At 37.0% G+C, this 19,923-nt stretch overlaps 1 protein-coding gene and 1 non-coding gene across 4 annotated transcripts in view; both read left to right on the forward strand.

Moving 5' to 3' along the window:
* The window catches only part of CNTNAP5 (contactin associated protein family member 5), a 981,662-nt gene that overhangs the window by 314,124 nt on the left and 647,615 nt on the right, over positions 1–19,923 (forward strand). The gene's annotated exons all lie outside the window — the stretch shown is intronic.
* Positions 7,628–7,737, forward strand: LOC112313201 (U6 spliceosomal RNA). The gene has a single exon (XR_002975666.1). It is a non-coding gene; the product is annotated as a U6 spliceosomal RNA (small nuclear RNA).

A 19,923-nucleotide genomic window follows, 5' to 3' on the forward strand; every position in this document is an offset into this window, starting at 1 on the left:
GAATTCAGCTTATCATTCTCTTGTACCAAACCATACTTCAACCTCCTTAACTCCACTCTTTCATATATATATAATGTCACCAAAAATAATGTGCATTTAAACTTTGACACATGCCTTTCAGCCTTCAGCAATATACTTCACTTAATACTTACATAGCTTAAACATCTATTTCCTTGAAGAAAATTTAGTCTTTGCCACCCATAATTTAACTCATACTTTCTTTTTAAAGCTAATTTTTCCAGCATTATTTATTCACAATTAACATTGTGTAAGTTTAAGGTGTACAACTGTTGAATTGACACACTTTTATATTGTAAAATAATTACTACCATAGCTTTAGCTGGCACCTCCATCATATCACATAATCATCACTTCTTGTTTGGGGTGATAACACATAACATCTATTCTCTTAACAACATTCAAGCATCACTCTCTTTTAAATATCCCAACCACCTTCTCTGTGGTCAATGCTTGCAAAGAGTTCCCTACAACATCACTTGAACAAGGGTGTTTATTGTATATAGTGGGCTTTTATTTAATCTTTGATGACAGTGAGTGATCATAGAAACAAAAGACAATAAAACATTGAAGACTGACTGCCACTTCCCCTGTAGTCACCAGCTGTTCCCATCTCAGGATATCTAATTGCCTCTCCCTCCTTAAACCCCAGTTCCCTGAAAACACCGCATCCTAAAATCAAGACACTCTCTTATCCCATCTTTTTACATAGCCCCAGGCCCCAGAAAAAAAAACAAAAAACAAAATAGATTTTGAGATCATCTACAGCTATTAAAATATTCTAAAAATAACAAACAAAAAATCCGTCTACATCAGAATAACCACTTCATCCAAAGAAGGAAGTGTCCTTTTCCTGTTACCATTGTACTCTGCCAAATAAATACTTTTTTTCTAGACCTCCCAAGACATTTATTGGGCTGTTTTCCTAAACAGAAATCAAGCTCTCTTTCTTCACCACTTTAGAACAAAAACATGCTGAAATCAGCTTTTAAACTAGCAGGTTTTTTTAATGGTAGATATAAAATCTATTTAATTAATCACTAAAAACATATTTATTAAGCTCCTATAATGCTGCAGCAATGTGAGGAAGATTACAGGACTATAAAACAGCATAATATGGGTCCTCAAGGACCTTTCAAGTCAATTGAAGAGAGCAAATTCGTGAAGAACAGATAAAAAAGAGAAAGAGGGTGAAAAGGCTAGGTGTTTCTCCCATACCTCTTCTCCTACCCAATTACACAAAACTGGTTTGAAGATTAAAATGAAAACATCTATGGAAATAAATATGTTCTTTAAACTTTAAGTAACTTAATTAAAATTAACTCCATACTTACTTTTTAAACCCCTGTCCTTTGAGTAAGTGATGGCAAAAAGAGAATGCAAAAAGAGTATTTTAAATTGCTATTTTCTGAAATATGTTATCGAGCACTGTACAAATAGACAACACAGATTAATAAAAACACTTTATCATATAAAATTTAAGGTGAATAATTTCTTCTCCAAATGAGATATTGTTTTGTTTTCTTTTTACACATGGAGGTATTTATAAGACTAACAGTTCTAACAAGTCTATGAAGGTCAGCCCCAAGGAGAAGCCAGCTAATTGAGGAAACTTGGAAAGTGTGGATTCTCCTGGGACCAATTAGACAAAAAAAAAAAAAAAGCTTTTGCTTTGCTTTCTTTCTTCAGTGTTTGTTTCCCAAACCTGCTGCAGGGGTGTTGCTATCAAGTACGGAAGCTGGATGAGGCATTATAAACAAGAAAGTAAAAAGCATCTTCTACAATTATACTTCTCTAAACTCAGGCCAAACAGCTGCCTTTGTTAGTAACTCACCCTAGAGTGGAGGCACTTCTCCCACCCTAGAGTCCCACCTAGGATCTCCAGAGGACATTTGTCTGCAGGCTAGTTATATGTTCAAACTCATTTAAAAACTCTATCCAGATTATTTCTTCTTTCCAAAAATGAATCAGCAATTAACCATGTTTGAGATGCAAAGATTCAAGGCAATCTGGTTTTCAAGCTTTCAGGATAGAGATGTCTTAAAGTTTAAGTGAATCACTTAAGTAGAGATTCTACAGGAAGGGATGCAAGATGGTGGAGAACAAAGTAGAAGCTGCACAAAATTCCTCCAAGGACCAAACTGAGTTTACAACCAAATTGTAGAGAAATAATCCTGGAAACCAATTGAACACCAGCTAGAAAGAATCCTTTTAACCAGGGACAGACAACAGAAACTACTTCACAAAAATGTAATTGGTAGGGATTGCAGAGGAGGCATGACAGTGGTGGCTGGGCTCCCACAGGTGGGTAGTTGAAGTTCTGGAGGGATTTTTCAGTGGCTGGAGGGTTGCCCTTGAGAAGTGTGCACTCTAAATCCCAAGCTGGGCTCCCCAGCCTACAGCACCAGAGCCAGGAAAGAACCCAGATAATGTCCAGCTGTGGAAAGCAGTAGGGTTTCTGTCCACCAGGGAGAGACTGCTGGAGACACAGAGAGACTCTTAAAGGGTCAATACACAAAATTGCATTTGGAGCCACTTACCCTGGGCTCTGGCAGAAGGAGGGCAGAGTGGACTAGAGGCATATGTGGAGAGTTTGGGGCAGATGCTTCTGGGAACATGCTGAAAGAATAGCCACCAGGATCCCTGTGCTGAGTCATTCCCCATATCACAAAGTCCATCTTGCTCATGCAGAGCAATCCTCTCCAACTGACATCAGACTGAGGGGAAGCAATAGCTGCACCCACAGGGATTACTATGCCCCATCCTGTGGAGCTTAAGCCAGGCTGCTAAGTACACTTCAAGGCTATATCAGTGATTAACTTTAACAACTAAGATGGATCTCTGGGAACTTGGAGATTTTAGCTGGCCTTCTCCTTGGACTGGTGCTGGTAAAAACCAGCCTTGGTGCACAGCTCAGTTCTTTCTGCACAGAAGCAGGCCCAGGAGAGGGAGCCACAAGCTGTGGATAGCTGATAGCTCCAAACAGGTTGCTCAGGGCCAGTCACAGACAGCATCTGACATAAAACTGCACCAGAGTCTTTGAACATCTACCTAATACATAGAGACAAACACAAAGAGGCAGCCACAATGAGAAGACAAGGAAATAGGACCAAAATTAAAGGGCAAGAGAATCCTTCAGAAGAAGAGCTAAGTGAAGGGGAGACAAGTTATTTATGAGATATAGAGTTTAGAGTAATAAATATAAGCATACTCAACAGCATGAAAAAGTGATATAGAAACAATAAAAAGGACCAGTCAGAAATAAAGAATGCACTATCTTAAGTAAATAATACACTGGAAGGAATAAACAGTAGGTTAGATGAAAAAGAAGATCAAATCAGTGATTTGGAAGAGAAAGTAGGAAAAAAAAAACACATCCAAGCAGAGAATCAAAAAGAAAAAAGAATTAAAACAATGAGGACAGCTTAAGAAACCAGTAAGACAATATGAGGCATGCAACATCCCCATCATGGGAATACCAGAAAGAAAAGAGAGTAAGCAAGGAATTGAGAACATATTTGAGGAAATAATGACTGAAAATTTCCATAGTCTGGTGAAGGAAAAAGATATACATATCCAGGAAGTGCAGAGAATCCCAAACAAGATTGAACAAAAGACTACACCAAAACACATCATAATAAAAATGGCAAAGCTTATAGACAAGGAGAGAATCCTAAATGCCAAGAAAGAAAGGCAGGTAGTTAACTATAAGGAAGCTCCACTTAAATTGCCATCTGATTTCTCAACAGGAACATTCAGGCCAGAAGGGATTGCCATGAAATATTCAAGGTAATTGAAAAGCTAGGACCTACAACCAAAGCTAATTTATACAGCAAGAGTATCATTCAAAGTTGAAAGAGAAAGGAAGCATTTCCCGGATAAGAAAAAGCTAAAGGAGATTGTTGATACCAAACCAGTAACAAATGTTAAAGCATTCTCTTTAAGAAGAAGAAGGTGAAGAAAAAGAAAACCAGAGGAAAATAGTTTAAAAATAAAATGCAATAAGTATGTATCTATCAATAACCACTTTAAATATAAATGGCTTAAATGCTACAACCAAAAGAAATGGGGTAGCTAAATGGATAAGAAAACAAGACTCACAGATGCTGTCTCTAAGAGTCCCACTTCAGATTGAAAGATACATACAGAGCAAAAGCAAAGGGGTGGAAAAAGATATTTCTTACTATGGAAAGAAAAAAAAAGCTGGGATAATGGTCCTTATATCTGACAAAATGGACTTTAAAACCAAGGCTATAATAAGAGATAAAGAAAGGCACCTCATAATGATAAAGGGGACAATCTAATAAGAGAATATGACCCTAGAACACATTCATATACCCAACACAGGAACACCAAAATATGTATAGCAAATCTTGATGGACAAAAAAGAGAGACTGGCATAAATACAGTCATTAGAGATGATTTTAATACCCCATTGATTTCCATGGATAGAACTTCCAGACAGAAAATCAACAAGGAGACAGAAGCCTTAAATGACACACTTGATCAAATGGATTTAATTGATATCTTTAGAGCATTTCACTTGAAAGCAGCAGAAGATACATATTTTCAAGTCTACGTGGAAGGTTTCTAGGATAGATCACATATTCAGACACAACACAAGTCTCAATAAATTTAAGAAGATTTAAATCATATCAAGCATTTCTATGACCACAATGCTATGAAACTAGAAATCAATCATAAGAAGAACACTAAAAAATACACAAAGAGATGGAAGTTAAATAACATGCTATTAAACATAATGGTTCAACAATGAGATCAAGGAAGAAATCAAAGATACCCTGAAACAAATGAAAAAGAGAACAAAACAATCCAAATTCTGTGGGACACAGGGAAAGCAAACCTACGAGGGAAATTCATAGCAATACAGGCTTATCTCAAAAAAACAAGAAAAAGCTCAAATAAACAATTTAGATTTACACTTAAAGGAACTGGAAAAAGAACAACAGACAAAGCACAAAGTGAGAAGGAAATAATAAAGATCAAAGGAGAAATAAATGAAATGGACTCTAAAATATCATACAAAAGATGAATTAATCCAAAAGCTAGTTATTTCAAAAGGAAAACACAATTAACAAACCTATATCCATAAAGATAGGATCCAAATAATTAAAATCAGAAATAAAAGAGGAGAAATAAAAAGTGAAACACCAATCCAAAAGAACCTATGCACCCCAATGTTCATAGCAGCACAATTTACAATAGCCAAGTACTAGAAGCAACCTAAGTGCCCATCAGCAAATGAGTGGATCAAAAAACTATGGTACATTTACACAATGGAATTCTACACAGCAGAGAGAAAGAAGGAGCTTATACCCTTTGCAACAGCATGGATGGAACTGGAGAACATTATGCTAAGTGAAATAAGCCAGACGGTGAGGGACAAATACCGTATGATCTCACCTTTAACTGGAACATAATCAACAGAAGAAAAAAGGAAACAAAATATAACCAGAGACATTGAAATTAAGAACAATGTAACAATAGCCAGAGGGGAGTGGGGAGGGAAAAGTGGGGAGAGGGGTTTACAGGAGCTACTATAAAGGACACAAGGACAAAATCAAGGGGGAGGGTGGAGGTGGGGGAGGGAGGTGGGATTGACTGGGATGGGGTGGAGGGATGGGGAGAAATTGCAGATAATTGTAACTGAATAACAATAAAAAATGACACCAAATAAATATAAAATATTATAAGAAAATATTGTAAATGACTATATGTCCAAAAATGACAATGTGGACAAAATGGATACCCTTCTAAAAACAAACAATACTTAAAAACTAAATCAAGAAAATCAGAGGATCAGAATAAACAGATTATACTTAGTGAAATTGAAGCTGTAATCAGAAAACTCCCAGCAAATAAAATCCCTTTACCACATGGCTTCACAGGTGAATTTTATCAAATATTCCAGGAAGAACACCTCTCCTTCTCAAACAATTTCAAAAAATTCAAGAGGAGGGAAAGATGCTAAGTTCATATTCCAAGGCTAACATTATCCTAATTCCAAAACTAGATGAGGGCACTACAAAAAAAAAAAAAAAAGAAAGAAAGAAAAGAAAGAAAATTACAGGATAATATCTCTGATGAACATAGATGCTAAAATCTGCAACAACATATTAGTAAACTGAATATAGCAATGCATCAAAAATATCATACACCATGATCAAGTGGGATTTATTCCAGGAATATGAGGTTGGTATGACATTCACAAATCAATACATGTGATTCACTACATAAACAAAATTAAGGATAAAAACCACATGATCATATCAATAGATGCAGAAAAAGCATTTGATAAAATCCAGTACTCGTCTATGATTAAAAAAAATCTCAGCAAAGTGGGAATAGAGGGAACATACCTAAATATAATAAAGACTATATATGACAAACCCACTGCCAGCATCATATTCAGTATGGAAAATCTACAATCATTCCCCTCATGTTTGGGGACAAGACAGGCATGTCTACTTTCACCTCTCTTATTCAACATAGCACTGGAGTCCTAGCCACAGCAATCAGACAATAAGAATAAATAAAAGGATCTAAATTTCAAAGGAAGAAGTAAAACTGATGTTATTTGCAGATGACATGATATTGTACATAGAGAACCCCAAATATTATACCAGAAACCACTAGGACTGATAAATTAATTCAGTGAAGTAGAAGGATACAAAATTTATATTCAGAAATCAGTTGTACTTTTATATCCCTTTAATAACCTAACAAAAATGAAAATTAAGAAAACAAACACATCCACAATTGTTTCAAAAATAATAAAATACCTAAGTGTAAAGCTAACCAAGGCCTGTGCTTGGAAAAAAATATAATGCACTGAAGAAAGAAATTGAAGAAGATGCAAATCAGTAGAAGCACATACCATGTTCATAAATAGGAAGAATTAACATCATTAAAATGTCCATGCTACCTAAAGTAATCTATAGATCAACATAATTCCTATTAAGATTCCAGTGACTTATTTCACAGAATTAGATCAAAGGTGTCAAAAATTTACGTGGAACGACAAAAAGCTACAGCATAGCAACAGTGATCCTGAGAAAGAGGAACAAATTTGGAGTAATCAAACTACCTAAACTTAAATGATACTCTAAGGCCAGAGTAATCAAATATCATGGAACTGGCATAAAAATGGACAAAAAGATCAATGGAAGAGAATATGGAACCCAGAAATAAACACACACCATTATAGTAAATTAATATTCAAAAGAGGAAGGAAGTACATACAATGGACTAGTTTATACAATCAATGATGTAGGGAAAATTGGACAGACATTGCAGAAAAATGAAACTAGACCACCTTCTTATAGGAATAAATTCAAAATGGATTAAAGACTTAAATATTAGACCTGAAACCATTACATCCTAGAAGAAAGCATAATCAGTAAAATCTTGGACATTACTCACAGCAATATTTTATCTGATATATCTCCTCAGGCAAGGGAAACAAACAAAAAAATACACAATTGGGACTATATCAAATTAAAAAGATTTTGCACAGCAAAGGAGTCCAACAACAAAATAAAAAGAAAATCCACAAAATGGCAGTACATATTAGCCAATATATCTTTACTTGCTTTGGCAGCACATATACTAAAATTGGAATGATACAGAGAAGATTAGCATGTCCCCTGACCAAGGAGGACATATTAGCCAATACATCTGATAATATCCAAAATTTATAAAGAACTTACAAATCTCAAGGAGAAAACCAAATAACCCAATTTAAAAAATGGGTAAATGACCTGAATAGACACTTCTCCAAAGAGAACATACAGATGGCCAGTGGGCATATGAAAAAATGTTCAATGTCACTAGTCATCAGAAAAATGCAAATTAGAATCACAGTGAGACATCACCTCATACCTGTCAGAATGCCTATCATCAACAAGTCAACAAACAACAAGTGCTGATGAGGACATGGAGAAAGGGGAACCCTTTTGCACTGTTGGTGGGAATGCAGATTAATGCAACCATTATGGAAAGCAGTATGGAGATACTTCAAAAGATTAAAAATGAATCTGCCTTTTGACCCAGTGATCCCACTTTTGGGAATATATCCAAAGGAACCCAAACATTTATTTGAAAAAACATAAGCACACTCATGTTCATTGCAGCATTATTTACAATCACCAAGATATAGAAGCAGTCTGTTGTCAATCAGTAAATGAGTGGATTTAACAACTATGGGACATTTACACAATGAAATACTACTTGGCTATAAAAAAAAGAAGAAAATTTTACCCTTTGCAACCGCATGAATGGACCTAGAAAGCATTGTGCTAAGTGAAATAAGACAGTCCAAGAACAACAAATGCCATAAAATTTCACTTATATGTGGAAAATAATGAACAAATTGAACTAACAAGCAAAATAGAGACAGACCCTTAGAATAGAGGGAAGGATGACAGCTATTGGGTGGGGTTGGGGAGGAGGGATAGAACAAAAAGGAAAAAGGACTCATGGACAAGGACAAAAGTGTGGTGATTACATGGGGAGGTGGGTATAAGGGGGTAAATGGTAATAGGAAAATACAATAAAATAAAAAAAAGATTCTAATCACTATTCAATAAATACAAAATATATCATTGGTGGCAAAACAAAAGGTTTTGAAATCAGAAACTAGCTGAGTATCTTGAGCTTGATGATTAGCTACTATTAGCTTCAGCATTCTTACTCCTAAATTGAGAATGATAGTAGATTCTGAGTTTTAGAAGTGAGGAGTATTAAGAGTCCGGGGCTCAATAGGCTATGGCCAGGTGTTTTTAACAAAAGTGATGTAGCAACCTGGAGTGATTCTCCCTTCTTTCACCATCAAAATTGTCTGTGATGGTTAGTGCATGCAAGACAGCATCACAGCCAGCCTTTTCTGACAGCTTCAGATTGCTCCAGGGTATATATTAATTGGGCACCACTTTTCAATTTATCATCTGTTGAAATGTTCTGTTTACTCCTGTGTATCATTAAAACATGCTTCCTACTGGTCATATGCTCCTTCAGAACAAGCGCCATCTTATTGGTTTGTTTTTATTTATTTATTTACTTACTTACTCATTTTTGCATTGGCAGGAGCACCACCAAAACACACAAAGATGCCCAGCCCATGATTGGTGCACATGAATATTGAGCAAAATTTTAATCCTTACAGAAAATGTTTTCCAGTTTCAAAGGCAAGAAAGCTGAAGACCTGACAGGGCAATTTTTCTAATTAGCATAGTATGTGGAGGGCCAGAGATTGAGACGTGAAAGTGATTTTCTAGAGTCAATACAGTTCCTACTAAGATAGACAGCATCTCATTACCATCTTTTGTTTTTCAGATGAATAGAAGGAAGCTTAGAGGATGGTGAATGTCTCACCCAGGCAGGTGCTAGGTGAAAGCAAGGGCTCTAACTAGGCCTCCCAATTCATATCCAGAGCTCCTCCTCCTCTCACCTTTTTTTTTTTTTTTTTTCCTCACCATGAAAACCATTCCCAGGATGGTTCTAGAGCCTCAACTCTCCTTGTGCTGTGCCCAGGATTAGGTTGGCCCAGGCAAGAGCAAATCTAGGAGTGCAGGAATGTAATGCTCTTGAGACATTAAGTAAAAGAGATTTCAGGATTCATCAGCTCAGGCTGAGGGGTGACCTGCCTGCAGATCCTGGAAAGATCCTGGCGGATGTGCCTTTGGAGCCCAGTGTGGACTGTGAATAGTACACTCTCATAAGCCAGAGGCTTGTGGGCTGCACTCACACACATCAGATAGAACTTTTTCAGCTTGCTAAGTTAAATAAATTCAGAAGACAACAGAATACTCACTCTGACTTGGCAATATTAATTTTTGGTAGGGAGTTTTGCCTCATCCACTGAGAATGAAAAAGGGTCTTCCTGTAGGCCAGCCCAGTACCTGTACTTAACCTCTATTCAAGGTTAGGAAGCACCAGTATAGTTCAACCAAAATATTTTCTGGCCCATTGATAAAATTCCTAAGCTGTCCAAGTAGCCCCATAATTTTGCGGCCATCTTGCTTCCTCTCCAGGAATATATAGCCTTGTGTAATCTAGCATTTAAAAGATGCAGCTGGGGGCCTCCATGACCCATCTTGAAACTTGTTCTCATAATATGATGCCAGAATCCTGATAAGCAGTTACTTATTAACTATTTTAAATTTTTCTCTGCTTTTGAAATTGCTTTGACTTACTTACCTGGTTTCTCTGTTAGACTATAAACTCCTTGAGGACAACAACTCTACTTAGCTTACTTTTTTTAGCCCTAATCCTTAGCAAAGAGTTGGGAACATTCTATGTTCTCAAGAAATTAGAAGATACAGGCCCTGGCCAGGTAGCTCAAAGGGTCAGAACATCATCTCAACACACCAAGGTTGTGGGTTTGACTTCTGGTCAGGACACGTACAAGAATAAACCAGTGAATGCCTAAGTAAGTGGAACAAGCAATCTCTCTCTCTCTCTCTCTTTCTCTCTCTCCCTCTCTCTTTCTCCCTCTCTCCTCCCCTCTCTCTCTTACTAAAAAAAAAAATCAATGAAAATGTTTTAAAAAGAGATTAGGAGACACAGAGCAACTTTTATAGTATAGTTTGCTATTTTACAACAGGTTAGTGGTTGAAGTGTGCCTATACATTCCATGGTGTGGACGTATTGTCTTTTCTTCCAGGCCCATGACTAGTTTCAATTTGTGAGATCAGAGGTAGTTTTCTCTTGATTGATCATTATTACCTGAACTCTTCTGTTAAACTGGAGAGCAGTTTCACAAAAGTCACCAAGTTCACTGGTGTAAGGAACTGTGGTCACTTAGGCAGTTTCCCTCTCTCCTGGCACTCCTGGTAATACCTGGGTATAGGATGTCTCTTTTCATGGTTATCTCAGGTGAAATTAACTATTTAGCATGCAATATATATAGTAAGCAGTAGGAGACTAGATTATGTAGTCATTTAAAATTGCTGACCAGCTTTTATACACTGGCTTTCCTGTCACCCACAGCTTTGGACTTTGTGTCTTTCATTTACTCATACAGAGAATATCATTTGTTAAAACTGAAATGTTCACACTTTCCCTAGAACATCATTAAATGCAGGGAATTTGATCATTTGGATGCCTTCCATCTGGAACAATGAAAAATATTATAATAAATAATATATTTATGTAATCAATACTTTTAATTTATTGATTCCCCACCATGTGAGAGCTACTTTAAATACATTGCTTTCTATTTTGATCACAACACTCCAAACTAGTTATCATCATCTTACCTATGAGAAAACCAAAAGCAAGAGAGGTTAAATAATTTTCCCGAGACCATGCAGGTGCTAATTGGTGGTTTGGGATTCACTTTGAGTCTGCCTGGCTCCAGCTCACAAAGGCCTTCACCCTGGTGGTACCACCTCTCATTCCACCCAGACACAGGCCTTCTCAGGCCTGGCCTGCAAATCTGCCAGCAAACACCAGCCTTAGAAGCAGGTGTGCCATCCTTACAATTACATTTTGGAGCAGTGGGTCTCAAAGTATTTGGAAAGCTGCAGAGATTGCAGATATCTAGGTCCAACTTTAGATAATCTGCTTTAATTGGTCTGGAGATGGCTGGACATTTAGAAATTTTAAGTTTTCTGGCAGTTCAAATGTGCAGTAAAGTTAGAAAAACTTTTGGAGCAGTGTCCCCTAATTCAGTGTGCATGTTAATCCCTTGTGGATTTGTTAAGGAAGACTCAGATTCTGTAGAGCAGGGGTTGGACCTGAGTTCCCACATTTCCACAGAGCCCTCACTGACACCTGTGTTGCTCTTCCACAGACAAATATGTTGCTAGAAAGTCCCCAGAATTTACACCATTTCTTCTCCCAGCAGACCAGTCCCCTCTCCTCCAGTTTGTGCTCCCCCTGACAGAACACCTACAGCCGAGGGCTGTGCCCTCCCTTCTCAGCAGCTGTCTTCAGGCAGACTGAGTAAGTCATGTGGAGCTCCAGTTTTGTAAAGTACCTTGTTAGCTGAGTGGAAAAAAGGGTAATGTGTAATGAAGCGATGGTCCTAAGTTCAGTGCCTGAGCTGAATGCCCATCGGGATCAATTAGCTTTTCTACCCTCCTGGCCAGTCTCCAGGCTAGCCATCATACAGATGTGCAGGACTGGCCCTAAGGGATGGCTGCTTCCTCTGTCATTCACAAAAACACTCACCAGAAAAGCAGCCAGTGTCTGGTTCCTACCCACAAAGGGGTCAACAGCATTGTCTTGATAGAAATAAACATTCAACATTATCAGCTATAACTGGTGCTTACATGTTTGGGGCACTGTGCTAACCATTTTAGAAACTTCACAGCATTCTATGAGGTAGGTAGTCTCCTTATCCCCATTTTGTAGATGAGGAAACTGGGCTCATGGCTTTAATCTTCGACAGCACACAGTCTGTAAACAACCTGAAATACTAGAATTGAGGCTGCGTGCTGTATGTTAAGAGCATAAATTAATGATGGCAAATTACTCAGAGCCTTTCACTGTTGGACACTTAAGAATACATCTTTCTAAGCCCTCTCTTGCTTCTTGATTCTCTGTACTGCTCCCTCAATTTATAATAATTATAACTGTCTCACTGATTTACTGTGTTCTTAAAGAAGCATGAATCAGATTGTCTCTGTATTAAAAACAAAGAAAAAATCTTTATCAAGTATATAATATCGGGAGTATTTTAGCTATATCCAAAATGAGCAGCACATGTAGCTACAGGTTTAACTACCATAACAAAGGCCTGGGTCTTCAGATGTTAATATCTTAGACCCTTTTGATCTGTCATTAGTTTACAAGTAGCCTAAGAATTTCCCTATTCAACTTTACGTTTTATTCCCATGCATCTGACTAGTGGGATTGGCTTTATTTCCATAGCTGAGGAAATACTAATTTAGATATGAATGTTTTATTTATTTATTTGTTATTTTATTATTGTTCAATTACAGTTGTCTGCATTTTCTCCCCACCCCTCCACCCCACCCCATCCAAGCCAACCTCCCTCCCTAACTTCCACCCTCCCCCTTGGTTTTGTCCATGTGTCCTTTATAGTAGTTCCTGAAAACTCTTCTCCCCACTGTCCCTTTCCCCCGCCCCTCTGGCTATTGTCAGATTGTTCTTCACTTCAGTGTCTCTGGTTATATTTTGTTTGCTTTTTTCTTCTGTTGATTATGTTCCAGTTAAAGGTGAAGTCATATGGAAGTCAAGAGAAGGCCACATCTATTTTGGCTTAGTGTTCAGAAATAGAAATTTTAAAAATTCAGAGTGAATTTGAATCCTAAAAATATAGATGAAAATCTTGATTCCAATAAAGTTGAAAGGCTATATAATTAAGCCAAATTGCTTAAAAAAAACCCAAAACACCCAAGTACCAGTTAGTGAAAGATATACAAAATATCTTTGGACATATTCCCCATTCACTTTTCATGTTCAGATAACTAGTCATACACTCACTCTAAGTCAAACCAATTAACTAGTCAACAAATTTTTATTGACAACTCGGTATACTGGGATCTCTCTTCAGCCCTGGGAATCATACCACTCAAAGATGAGTCCTGCTGACATAGATATTTCATATTTTATATAAGTGGATATAATTTATTTTCCTTATTTTTAATTAAATGTTTGCTTGCAACTCCTAAAGTGTTTTTATCTTGTACTAATGGACGACCAGTATATTCTGACAAATACTTTGCTTTTGAGTTGGTGTTATTCAAGGTGCTTCATGTATGAAAAAAAAAATAGAACTCTCAGATCCTTGCTATTTTAACTAAAGTACCTCCCCAAATCTTCCTTTCCAAAATGATTCTCTAACCTTTCCTTCTGCTTTATTCCTGATTGGCATTTTATAACTCTCTAAAATTATTTATTTTCACCTCCACATATCCTGCCTACCTTCTCAAGTTTTTGTCTATAGTCTGATAGTGTGCCATTAAAACCCAGAATGGGACCTAGGAAATAGGAGGCACTCAACAAATAATCCTTTGGATGGAGGAATGAATGAATGAATATTAGGCATGAATTCAGTAAAGAGAATTCTGCAGTGGATGAGAGGTTTAACAGAGGTGGCATTTTAAGCTCCTCCATCTAACCATAGATTTAACATTTACAGTTCAGTTTCTTTGTTCCCATTAATAATCATAATTACTATTACTAATTTATTGAACCTGCAGGGTATGATCAGGGTGATCTTGAGCCTAATGATCCAAGGACACCATATTCCTACCAAAACTCCACTCAGTATTATCATTTATCTGTTCCGCTATGCTGTTTCAGTGTTTAAATATTTCTGGTATAAAACATAGTTGTTTTTTTTTTTTCTTTTCCACCTCCTAAAGACTAACTATTTCACTAATATGGACATCTTAGATTTTTGCCAGGGATCCAGAGTTAACATTTTGTAAAATGCTTTAATAATGATTGTTTTTAATGAAGTTGGTGACTAAACTGTTGCTAGCAACAAACTAGAGGAAAAGAACGTATGGCAAGTTTTTACCTGTCTTAATAGGTATAAAATCGATTTTATAGTGCTTACATTTATGACGATTTAAAGACCTAGGGTTGTTTGTTTGTTTGTTTGTTTATTTATGTACTTATTATTATAAAATTATTTCCTTTCTTTTCTTTTTCTATTTTTTCTATTACTTTTTTAAAAATTGTTGTTCAATTATAGTTGTCTGCATTTGCTCCCCACACCACCCAAACCCAACTCCCACCCCACTTCCACCCTCCCCCTTGGCTTTCTCCATGTGTCGTTTATAGTAGTTCCTGAAAGCCTCTCTCCCCACTATCCCCTCCCCACTCCCCTCTGGCTATTGTTACATTGTTCTTAATTTCAATATCTCTGGTTATATTTTGTTTGCTTTTTTCTTCTGTTGAGTATGTTCCAGTTAAAGGTGAGATATGGTATTTGCCACTCACTGCCTGCCTTATTTCACTTAGCATAATGCTCTCCAGTTCCATTCATGCTGTTGCAAAGGTTATAAGCTCCTTCTTTCTCTCTGCTGTGTAGAATTCCATTGTGTAAATGTACCATAGTCTTTTGATCTACTCATTTGCTGATGGGCACTTAGGTTGCTTCCAGTACTTGGCTATTGTAAATTGTGCTGCTATGAGCGTTGGGGTGCATAGGTTCATTTGGATTGGTGTTTCAGGGTTCTTAGGGTATAATCCCAGCAGCGGAATTGCTGGGTCAAAGGGCAGTTCCATTTTTAGTTTTCTGAGGAAATTCCATATTGTTTTCCAGAGTGGCCTCACCAGTCTGCATTCCCACCAACAGTGCACGAGGGTTCCCTTTTCTCCGCATCCTCAACAACATTTGTTTGTTGATTTGTTTATGTTGGCCACTCTGACAGGTGTGAGATGGTACCTCCTTGTGTTTTCAATTTGCATCTCTCTGATGGCTAGTGATGCTGAGCATCTTTTCATATGTCTCTGGGCCCTCTGTATGTCTTTATTGGAGAAGTGTCTGTTCAAGTCCTTTGCCATTTTTTAATTGGGTTGTTTGTTTTCCTGGATTGGAGTCGTGTGAGTTCTTTATATATTTTGGAGATCAGACCCTCGTGTGAGGTATCATTGGCAAATATGCATTCCCATAGTGTAGGTTCTCTTTGTATTTTAATGCTATTTTCTTTAGCCATGCAGAAGCTCTTTATTTTGATGAGGTCCCATTTGTTTATTATTTTCTTCATGTCCCTTGCTTTAGGGGATGTGTCTGTGAGGATGTTGCTGCATGGAATGTCTGAGATTTTCATGCATATGTTTTCCTCTAGGACTTTTATGATGTTAGACTTATATTTAAGTCTTTTATCCACATAGAATTTATTTTTGTGTATGGTTTAAGTTGGTGATTGAATTTCATTTTTTTGCACCTAGCTGTTCAGATCTCCCAACACCATTTGTTGAAGAGGCTATTTTTGCTCCATTTTATGCTGCTACCTCCTTTGTCAAATATTAGTTGACCATAGATTCCTGTGTTTATTTCTGGGCTCTCTGTCCTGTTCCATTGGTCTATGCCTGTTTTTATGCCAGTACCAGGCTGTTTTGATTACTTACAGTGGCCTTAAAATACAGTTTGATATCAGGTATTGTGATCCCTCCTGCTTTGTTCTTCTTTCTCAAAATTGCTGCAGCTATTTGGGGTCATTTATAGTTCCATATAAATTTCTGAAACGTTTGTTCTATATCTGTGAAATATGTCATAGGCAGTTTAATAGGGATTGCATTTAATCTATAAATCACTTTGGGTAGTATGGCCATTTTGATGATGTTAATTCTTCCAATCCATGAGCATGGTACCTGCTTCCATTTATTTGTGTCTTCCTTAATTTCTTTCTTCAGTGTTCTGTAGTTTTCTGAGTACAGGTCTTTTACCTCCTTGGTTGGGTTTATTCCTAGGTACTTTATTTTTCTTGTTACTATATCAAATAGGATTTTTTCCTTGATTTCTCTTTCTGATATTTCATTGCTGCTGTACAAGAATGCTGTTGACTTCTGTGTATTGACTTTGTATCCAGCTGTTTTCCAAATTCATTTATTAGGTCAGGTGTTTTTTTGGTGGAGTCTATAGGATTTTCCATGTACACTATCATGTCATCTGCAAACAGTGACAGTTTCATTTCCTCCTTTCTAATTTGGATGCCTTTTATTTCTTTTTCTTTTCTCATTACTGCAGCTAGGACTTCCAATACTCTGTTGAATAGGAGTGGTGAGAGAGAGCATCCTTGTCTTGTTCCTGATCTTAGTGGGAAAGCTCTAAGTTTTTGAACATTGAGTATGATGTTGGCTGTAGATCTCTCATATATGGTCTTTATTATATTGAGGAATGCTCCCTTTATTCCCACTTTGCTGAGTGTTTTTGTCATAAATGGGTGCTGTACTTTATCAAATGCTTTTTCCTCATCTATTGATATGATCGTGTGGTTTTTGTCTTTGCTTTTGTTTATGTGGTGCATTATGTTTATTGATTTGTGAATATTGTACCATCCTTGCATTCCTAGGATGAATCCCACTTGGTCATGGTGTATGATCTTTATAATGTATTGCTGGATGCAGTTTGCCCTCCTTTGTTTAGGATTTTAGCGTCTATGTTCATCAGCAATATTGGCCTGAAGTTTTCTTTCTTTGTTATGTCTGTATCTGGTTTTGGGTTTAGGATGATGTTGGCTTCATTAAACGAGTTTGAGAGTCTTCCATCTTCTTGAATTTTTTGAAATAGTCTGTGGAGGATGAGGGTTAGCTCTCCCTTATGTTCTGCAGAATTCTCCTTTGAAACCTTTTGGTCCAGGGCTTTTGTGTATGGGAAGCTTTTTGATTACTGTTTCAATTTCATCAGGTGCTATTTGTCTGTTCAGGCTTTCTGCTTCTTATTCATTGAGTTTTGGAAGGTTATATTTTTCTGGAAGTTTGTCCATTTCATTTAGGTTTTCACATTTCTTAGCATATAGGTCTTCATAGTACTTTCTTACATTCCTTTGTATTTCAGGGGTGTCAGTTGTAGTCTCTCCTCTTTCATTTCGGATTGTGTGTATTTGGGTCCCCTCTCTTTTTTTTCTTGACGAGTCTGCTTCAGTGCTTGTCGATTTTGTATATCTTTTCAAAGAACCAGCTCCTGGATTCATTGATCCTTACCATTGTTCTTTGAGTCTCCACATCATTTAATTCTGTGCTGATCTTGGTTATTTCTTCCCTGTACTTGCTCCTGGGTTGTCTTTGTTGTTGTTCCTCTAGTTCTTGGAGGTGTATGGCTAGGTTCTTTATTTGAAATGTTTCTGTTCTTTTTAGGTAGGCCTGTATCGCTATAAACTTCCTCTCAGGATTTCCTTTGCTGTGTCTCATAGGTTTTAGATTGTTGTGAGTTCATTTTCGTTTGTTTGTAGAAACTTTTGATTTGTTCCCTAATCTCATTTTTCACCCATTCATTGTTTAATAGTATGCTATTCAATCTCCATGTTTTTTAGTGTGTTGGGATTTTTTCCTTGAGATTTGTTTCTAGTTTTAGTCCCTTGTGGCCAGAAAAAAATGTTTGATATGATTTCAATTTTCTTGAACTTGTTGAGGCTTGCTTTGTGTCCTATCATGTGGTCTATCTTTGAAAATGGTCCGTGTGCATTTGAGAAGAATGTGTATTTTGCTTCTTTGGGATGAATGTCTTTATATATACTAGTTAAGTCCATTTCATCTACGGCATTGTTCAATGCCACGATATCTTTGTTTATATTTTGTTTGGAAGATCTGTCCATCTTTGATATTGGGGTATTAAAATCGCCTACTATAATTGTGTTGCTGTCAATATCTTTCTTGAAATCTTCCAAGATTTTCTTTGTGTATATGGGTGCTCCTATGTTGGGAGCATATATATTTTCAATGTTTATGTCTTCTTAGTGGATTCTTCCTTTGAGTATTATGAAGTGACCTTCTGGGTCTCTCTTTATGGCCCTTTTTTTGAAGTCTATTTTGTCTGATATGAGTATTGCTACCCCTGCTTTTTTTTTTTTCCCTGTCCATTTGCTTGGAAAATTTGTTTCCAGACCTTTACTCTCAGTCTGTATAGTTCTTCTCTCCTGAGGTGGTTCTCTTGTAGGCAGCATATGTGTGTATCATATGCATTCAGCTATACTATGTCTTTTGATTGCAGCATTTAATCCATTTTCATTTAAGGTTATTATTGATAGGTACTTATTCATTGCCGATTTTTTCATACTTCTGTTCCTCTCTCTTTCTTTCTCTTTTCCTTCCTTTCCTTAAAGCAGTCCCTTTAGCATCTCTGGCAGAGCTGGTTTGATGGAAGTATATTCTTTCAGACATTTTTTTTTTTTTGTCTGGAAATCTCCTTATTTGGCCTTCTATCTTGGTTGAGAGCCTTGCTGGGTAAAGTAGTCTTGGTTGCAGGCCTCTGGTTCTCATTACTTGGAATATTTTTTGCCATTCTCTTCTGGCTTGGAGCGTTTCCATTGAAAATCAGTTGCTAACCTTATTGGGGCTACCTTGCATGTTACTTCCTTTTTTTCCCTTGCTGCCTGTTATATTTTTTATTTGTCTTGGAATTTTGCCATTTTAATTATCCTTTGTCTTGAGGTGATCCTCTTTGGGTTCCTCTTGATTGTGACTCTGTGTTTCCTGGATTTGGGTGACTTTTTTTTCTCATCAGATTAGGGACATTTGCCATCATTACTTTTTCAAACAGGTTTTCTATCCTTTGATCTTCCTCTTCTCCTTCTAGTATCCCTATTATACAGATATTATTACATTTCATGTTTTCCTGCATTTCCCTTAATCCCTCTTCATTCTTTCTGAGCCTCTTTTTCTTTTCGTGTTCATTCTGAGTGTTTTTTTCTACTTGTCCTCCAGTTCACTGATCTGATATTCTGCTTTATGGAGCCTGCTTTTGATTCCTTCTACTGTGTTCTTCAGTTCAGAAATTGTATTCTTCATTTCCTCTTGTCCTTTGTTGATAGTTTCTATTTCGTTTTTCATGTTGATATAGTTTGCAGTGAGTTCATTGTAGTTTCCCTGTAGTTTTTGGTAATTCTGTGTGAGCTTATGAAGCTTCTTTACACCCAATTCCTTGAACTCATTATCTGACTTGTCTCTTTTTCATTTATCATTCTTTCTGAGGCTTCCTCCTTTCCTTTCATTTGGTGATTGTTTCTTGCCTTCCTATTGTTTGTGAGACTTTTCCTGTTATCCTCTGCTTCTTATGTTGCTTTGTTCTGACCCCCTTGGTTTACGGTGTAAACTTCTGTGGTAGAATGTGTGTGAGATTCAGTGGTACAATGCCCTTGATCTCCAGAGCTTACTGATCTTGTGCTATGGTTTATGTTAGTTCTGTGTGTGTCTTTGGTTTTTGTTCTTGTTGGGTCTTTCTTTGGTGGGTCTTTCCCACCA

This window comes from Desmodus rotundus, chromosome 2, assembly GCF_022682495.2.
Source record: "Desmodus rotundus isolate HL8 chromosome 2, HLdesRot8A.1, whole genome shotgun sequence".
In the NCBI taxonomy this organism is placed as follows: Eukaryota; Metazoa; Chordata; class Mammalia; order Chiroptera; family Phyllostomidae; genus Desmodus; species Desmodus rotundus.